A 7,945-nucleotide genomic window follows, 5' to 3' on the forward strand; every position below is an offset into this window, starting at 1 on the left:
CTACAAAAAGTTTTTTCCAGCTTTATTGAAAAAAAATCGACATATTATAATTTGTAAATTTAAGAAATGATTTCTTATAACATTGCAAACTTTTAACATTGTGTAAATTTTGTACAATTTGATAAATTGGTATACATCTTTATTGCAATATAATCTACATAAAAATGTTAATACATCTACTATCTCGTATAGTTGCCACTGTTTTTTATGCATGTATCGTAAGGAATTTTAAGATCTATTCTCTTAGCAACTTTTATGTATATAGTATAGTAGAGATAAACTTCAGAGGTCTTGTGGATTTTGTTCCAGATTGCCTCAATAAAGTGATTATCTCAATAAACTAGGTCAAATTATTATTATTTTTTTTTGGTTTCCCAGTGCATATAAAAAATTATGTTTCCCAGTGCATATAAAAAATAAACACTATACTGTACTGTTCAAAAGCATTATGTTTTTAAAGAAAAACAATGTATATACCTTAAGTAAACTAGTTCTGAGTTTTCAGTGGGTCATAATTACTGATCACAGATCACCATAACAAATACAATAATAATGAAAAAACTTGAAATATTGCAAGAATTACCAAAATGTGACAGAGAGACACAAAATGAACAAATGTTGTTAGAAAAATGGTGGCAGCAGACCTCTTTTATACAAGATTGCTATAAACTTTCAACTTGTAAGAATGTGATATATGCAAAGTTTAATAAACGGAAGCACAATAAGAAAAGTATGTATATTTTATTAACTATGATCATCGTGTTGTACATGAGATCCCCAGAACTTTTTCATATTATAGTTGCAAGTTTGCACCCTTTGACCACCTTACTCCACCCCAGGTTCACCCCTTGTCAACTCAACTCTAAGTTTCCATTAGTTTGCCTTTTCCTCAGATTCTGTATGTAAGGGATATCATAATACATAAATTAAAAAATATATAAAATCTTTGAAATATTTCACTTAGTATAACACCTTCAAGATCCATCCATGCTGTTGTAAATGGCAGTGTTTCTTAATTTTTCATGTTTAAGTAGTATTCCATAGTATATATTTACCATACTTATTTTATTCATTCATCCATTAATGGATACTGAAGTTATTTCCATCTCTTGCTTAGAGTTAATAATTTTATAATAAACATAAGAGTGCAGATATGTCTTTGAACAGTGACTTCGTTTCTTTTAGATATACCTAGAAGTGGGATTACTGAATCATATGGTAATTTTACTTTTAATAATATGAATCATGTCCATACTGTTTTCCATACAAATTTATATTCCTATCACAGTGCATAAGTTCTCCATCTTCCCCAATATTTACCAAAATTTGTTAGTTTCAAATTTTGGTAGTATATATTCTAATAGGTAGTAATATCTTGCTGTGTTTTTTAGAGGTAAACAACAACAACAACAACATAATGACTTTGCCCTGAGTTTTTTACGTTGAGCACTTTTTAATGCTCCTGTTGGTCATTTCTATAACTTTTTTGAAAAAAAAAGTCTATTGAGATCCTTTTGCTATTTTTTTAATTATATATATTTTTTCTATTTGTATCTGTTGGTTATTGACCTCTTTTCAGATATAAGATTTGTAAGTATTTTCTTACATTCTGTGGATTGTGTTTTCATTCTCTCTCACTTTTTTTTTGGCAATGCAGAAACTTTAGTTTGATGTAATACCATTTATTTATTTTTGCTTTTTTTGCTTGTGTTTTTGGTCTGATATCCAAAAAACTATTGGCAAGACCAATGTCAAGGAGAATTTTTCCTTTGTTTTCCTTTAGGAAATGTAGTTTCATGCATCACGTTTAAGTCTTTAATCTATTTCAAGTTAAGACTTATGAGTGATATAAGGTTCCAGTTTCATACTGTTTATGTGACTATTCAGTTTTAAATATCATTTATTGAACAGACTATCTTTACCCATTACATATGTTGGCCCCTGTCAAATATTAGGTGACTGTATGAAAGGATTTATTTCTGGACTCTCAATTCTGTTATACTTGTATATTGGTCTGTTTTTATGCCAGTATACGTTATTGTTTTGAGCATGAGGGCTTTGTAGTATAGTTTCAAATCAAGAAGTGTAATTTCTCTTCTTCATTCTTTCTCAGAACTGCTTTGATTATTTGTTGTCTTTTATGGTCTCATATAAATTTTAGGATTCTTTACTTACTTCTGTAAAAAAATAATATTGGATTTTTTTAAAGATTTTTAATTTATTTATTTGACAGAGATGACAAGCAGGCAGAGAGGCAGGCAGAGAGAGAAGAGGAAGCAGGCTTCCTGCTGAGCAGAGAGCCTGATGCGGGGCTCGATCCCAGGACCCTGGGATCATGACCTGAGCCGAAGGCAGCGGCTTAACCCACTGAGCCACCCAGGCGCCCCTAACATTGGATTTTTGATAGGAATTGGATTTACAGATGGTTTTCGGTAGTATGGACATTTTAACAATGTTAATTCTTACCATTCATAAATATGAGCTATCTTTCCATTTGTGTCTCCTTCAATTTCTTTATCAATGTCATAGTTTATGGAGTACAGATCTTTCATCTTCTTAGTTAAATCTATTCCTAAGTATTTTATTATTTTTGATGCTATTGTGAATTAGATTGTTTTCTTCATTTTTTCAGATAGGTCATCATTACAGTGTTAAAATGCTCCTGTCTTGTGCTTACTTTGGCAGCACATATACTAAAATTGGAATGATGCAGAGATTAGCGTGATCACTGAACAAGGTTGACATGAAAAACTGGGAAGCATTCCATATTAAAAAAAAATGAAACAAAACAAAATTCTTGTCTTTTATATATTGATCTTGTATTTGGCAGCTTTACTAAATTTGTTTATTCAAATTTTTTTGTGAAGTTTTTAGGATTTTTTAACATGTGAGTTCATGTTATCCAAAAAAAAGAAAATTTTACTTCTTCCTTTTTATTTTCTGGAGTCTCTTATTTCTTTGTGTTCCTTGTTTCTCTGGCTAGGACATCCAGTACTATGTCAAATGAGAGTAGTGAAAGTGGACACACTTGTCTTTTTTCTGATCTTTAAGGGGAAAACTTTCAAACTTTTTTGATTGAATATGAGATTAGCTCTGGGCTTGCAATATGTGTTTTTTCTTTAATGGATTTTTTAAAGTATTTTTAAAAATTTTTTATAAACATGTAATGTGTTTTTATCCCTAGGGGTACAGGTCTGTGAATCACCAGGTTCACACATTTTACAGCACTCACCATCACTCACCATAGCACCTGTCCTCCCCAATGTCCATACCCCCACCATCCTCTCCCAACACACCTCCCCCCAGCAACCCTCAGTCTGTTTTGTGAGATTCAGTCTTTTATGGTTTGTCTCCCTCCCAATCTCATCTTCTTTTATTTTTCTTTTCGTATGCCCGAAACCGCCTATGTTGCATCTCTACTTCATCATATCAGGGAGATCATAGGATAGTTGTCTTTCTCAGATTGATTTATTTCTCCAAGCATAATACCCTCTAGTTCCATCCACGTCATCACAAATAGTAGGATTTCATTTCTTTTGATGGCTGCATAGTATTCCATTGTACATATATACCACATCTTATTTATTGATTCATCTCTTGAAGGACATTTAGGTTCTTTCCATAGTTTACCTATTGTGGACATTGCTGCTATAAACATTTGGGTGCATGTGCCCCTTCAGAATGCCACGTTTGTATCTGTAGGGTATATACCCAGTACTACAATCACTAGGTCATAGGGTAGTTCTATTTTCAGCTTTTTGAGGCACCTCCACGCTGTTTTCCAGAGTGGGTGCACCAGGTTGCATTCCCACGTACAGTGTAGGATGGTTGCATTTCTCCACATCCTCGCCAGCATCTGTCATTGACTGACTTGGTCATTTTAGCCATTCTGAAAGTTGTGAGGTGGTATCTCATTCTGGTTTTGATTTGTATTTCCCTGATGCCGAGTGATGTGGAGCATTTTTTCATGTGTCTGTTGGCCTTTTGGATGTATTCTTTGCACAAATGTCTGTTCATGTCCTCTGCCCATTTTTTCATTTGATTATTTGTTCTTAGGGTGTTGAGTTTGATAAGCTCTTTATAGATTTTTTGATACTGGCCCTTTATCTGGTATGTCATTTGCAAATATTTTCACCCAGATAACTTCTGACAGTCATCTTTTGGCTCTGTTAACTGTTTCCTTTGCTGGGCAAAAGCTTTTTGATCTGATGAAATCTCAATAGTTCATTCTTGCCCCTGCTTCCCTTGCCTTTGGCGATGTTCCTAAAAAGAAGTTGCTGCTGCTGAGGTCAAAGGTTGCTACCTGCTCTCTCCTCAAGGATTTTGATGGATTCCTATCTCACATTATGCTTCTTCATCCATTTTCAGTCTATTTTCATGTATGGTGTAAGAAAATGGTCCAATTTCATTTTTCTGCATGTGGCTGTTCAATTTTCCCAACACCTTTTGTTGAAGAGGCTGTCTTTTTTCCATTGGACATTCCTTCCTGCTTTGGTGACGATTAGTTGACCATAGAGTTGAGGGTGTATTTCTGGGCTCTCTATTCTGTTTCATTGATCTATGTCTGTTTGGGGGACAGTTCCCTACTGTCTTGATGATGACAACTTTGTAATAGAGCTTGAGGTCTGGAATTGTGATGCCAACAACTTTGGCTTTCTTTTTCAATATTGCTCTGGCTATTCGAGGTATTTTCTGGTTGCATATATATTTTAGGATTATTTGTCCCATTTCTTTGAAAAAAATGGATGGGATTTTGATAGGGATTGCATTAAATGTGTAGATTGCTTTAGGTAGCATAGACATTTTCACAATATTTGTTCTTCCAATACAGGAGCATGGAACATTTTTCCATTTTTGTGTCTTCTTCAATTTCTTTCATGAGTACTTTAGAGTTTTCTGAGTATAGATTGTCTCTTTGGTTAGTGTTATTCCTAGGTATCTTAGGGTTTGGGGTGCATTTGTAAATGGGATTCACTCCTTAATTTCTATTTCTTCGGTCTTGTTGGTTTAAAAAAATGCAACCAATTTCTGTGCATTGATTTTATATACTGACACTTTACAGAATTCCTATACAAGTTATAGCAGATTTGGAGTAGAGTCCTTTAATTTTTCCACATACAGTATCATATCATCTGAAAACAGGGATAGTTTGACTTCTCTTTTGCCAATTTTGCAAAATTTGGATGCCTTTAATTTCTTTTTGTTGTCTGATTGTTGAGGCTAGGACTTCTAGTACGATGTTGAATAGCAGTGGTGATAACAGACATCCCTGCCGTGTTCCTGACCTCAGCGGAAAAGTATTCAGTTTTTCTCCATTGAGGATGATATTTGCAGTGGGTTTTTCATAGATGGCTTTGATAATATTGATAATATGTGCCCTCTATCCCTACACTTTGAAGAGTTTTAATCAGGAAGGGATACTGCACTTTGTCAAATGCTTTTTCAGCATCTATGGAGAGTATCATATGGTTCTTGTTCTTTCTTTTATTGATGTCTTGAATCACACTGATTGATTTGCAGATGTTGAACCAACCTTGTAGCCCTGGAATAAATCCCACTTGGTCGTGGTGAATAATCCTTTTAATGTACTGTTGAATCCTATTGGCTAGTATTTTGGTGAGAATTTTCGCATCTGTGTTCATCAAGGATATTGGTCTATAGCTCTCTTTTTTGATGGGATCCTTGTCTGGTTTTGGGATCAAGGTGATGCTGGCTTCAGTAAAAATGAGTTTGGAAGTTTTCCTTCCATTTCTATTTTTTTTTGGAACAATATCATGAGAATAGGAATTAATTCTTCTTTAAATGTTTGGTAGAATTCCCCTGGCCCGGGGCTTTTGTTTGTTTGGAGATTTTTCATGAATGTTTCAATCTCCGTACTGGTTATGGGTCTGCTCAGGTTTTCTATTTCTTCCTGGTTCAGTTGTGGTAGTTTATATGTCTCTAGGAATGTATCCATTTCTACCAGATTGTTGAATTTGTTGGCGTAGAGTTGCTCATAGTATGCTCTTATAATTGTTTGTATTTCTTTGGTGTTGGTTGTGATCTCTCCTCTTTCATTCATGATTTTATTTATTTGGGTTCTTTCTCTTTTCTTTTTGATAAGTCTGGAAAGGGGTTTATCAATCTTATTAATTCTTTCAAAGAACCAGCTCCTAGTTTCGTTGATTTGTTCTATTGTTCTATTGTGTTTGTTGTTGTTGTTGGTTTTTTGAGGTTTTGTTTCTTTGTTTATTTCTTTCTATTTCATTGATTTCTGCTCTGATCTTTATTATTCCTCTTCTCCTTCTGGGTTTAGGCGTTCCTTGATGTTCTTTCTGCAACTCCTTTAGGTGTATGATTATGTTGTGTATTTGAGATCTGAGAGAGAAGCGTGGTTGCACACGTCTGTCGCTGCGCTCCCCAGGAGCAAGTCTGGGGAAGGCGCAGCACGCCGCCCCCAGAGAAGAGAAGGAGCCGTTGGCCTTGTGTTCGGGAAAGGTTGGGAAGCAGGAGAGCCTGCCCTGGCAGGAACAGCAGGCTGGTGGCAAGAGAAATGTCACCCGCTCCCTGTGCAGAGAGAGAAAGCCTGGCTGCTAAGGAGACATGAAGGGACCACTAGGACAGGGGTGCGTGCTCCACTCTGAGGAAGGAGTCTGGGCAGAAGGCAGGCCTGTCTTGTGCCTCTGGTCCCAAGGGGACAGCATCTCCTTGAACAACTGTCCGTAGGGCAGACTTGGGCTAGCTACCTGGCGCCATACCCAGAATTCGCAGAAACAGCTCCCTCAAAAAATGCGCAGTCAATGCCATCTTCCTCCAAGATGTGACAGTGTCGTCGGTGGCAGGCTCCCCATTCCAGTAAAAGGCAGTGTTCAGGGATCCTGACACATCTCCTCCCTGTGAGGAGGCACTGACCAATACCGCGAGTCTGCCTGAGGGCCAAGGCCAAGGCCAATATGCATTGAGTGCCAACCTAGGCCACGCACGCTGCTGCAGGGTTGTGGCTGTGTCTGTTTAGTTCAGCTTGGCAGGGTGAACCCAGGGCGCCAACATGGAGCCCAGAAAAGCAAGGCCCAAGAGGCACCAGCTCTCCCGCGGCTCTTCTTCCCGGCTGCGACAGAGAGAACGAACAAAGCCTTGCTGAAGAAGCAGGAGCGAAGTGCGCTTTGCGCCAAGCTGAAAACCTCTGTGAACGCATAGCAGTCATTGGCTAATCAGAGTCGGTTCTGTGGGCTGCTTTTGTTGCTTGCCTTAGCCTAGTATTCGCAGCACAATAGGAGAAACCCGCATAGAGCGAAAGCCTCTTTGCCTAAGAAACACCTCTGGGAAAGCACAGCTTTCTTTGGGAAATCAGAGTCGGGTCTGTGGGATGCTGACTGCTGCTTGCCGGAGCTAGTCTCCACAGCACGGTGTAATAAACCCACATGGAGGGAAAATGTCTTGGCCTGGGCATCCCCTCTTCCTGAGAGAGAAGCGCTGTGGCACCTGTGGAAAGAGCCTGAAGGAAAGGGACACATCTGTCACTGCAGAGCGACGGAAGCCTGGCTGCTAAGGAGACACGAGGGAAAGATTAAGAGAGGGGAAAGGTCTCCACTGTAAGGAAGGAGTCTGGGCAGAAAGCATGCCTGTCCGGAGCCTTTGGGCCCAAGGAGACAGCAGCTCCTTGGCCACCTGTCCGTGGCAGAGACATGGGCTTGCCACCAGGCGCCTACCCTAAACTCGAGAAACAACTCCCAGAAAGAACTGGCCATAAGATGCCATCTTCCTCCAGGATGTGGAAACTTGGAGGAGGCACGGCATTTAAGGGGAAGGAGAGGGATCAGGCCCCAAAGCTCCGAATTTAGTGCACGGGACGGTATGCAGGGACCTTCTCACCTCCTCTCCTCAGTGATGAAGGCACTGGCCTAAACCCCGAGTCCGCCTGAGAGCCAGAGTAAAAGGCCAAGCGATGCCTACACCGGGAGATGCT

The 7,945-nt window shown here is 38.5% G+C and overlaps 1 non-coding gene across 1 annotated transcript; it reads left to right on the forward strand.

The window, feature by feature from the left end:
- Positions 1–2,669: 2,669 nt before the first annotated feature.
- On the forward strand, positions 2,670–2,773 carry LOC123391426. The gene has a single exon (XR_006606109.1). It is a non-coding gene; the product is annotated as a U6 spliceosomal RNA (small nuclear RNA).
- The last annotated feature ends 5,172 nt before the right edge of the window (positions 2,774–7,945 follow it).

The sequence above is a fragment of the Mustela putorius genome, unplaced genomic scaffold (genome assembly GCF_011764305.1).
Source record: "Mustela putorius furo isolate JIRA1106 unplaced genomic scaffold, ASM1176430v1.1 tig00000224_pilon_pilon_pilon, whole genome shotgun sequence".
NCBI classification, from domain to species: Eukaryota; Metazoa; Chordata; class Mammalia; order Carnivora; family Mustelidae; genus Mustela; species Mustela putorius.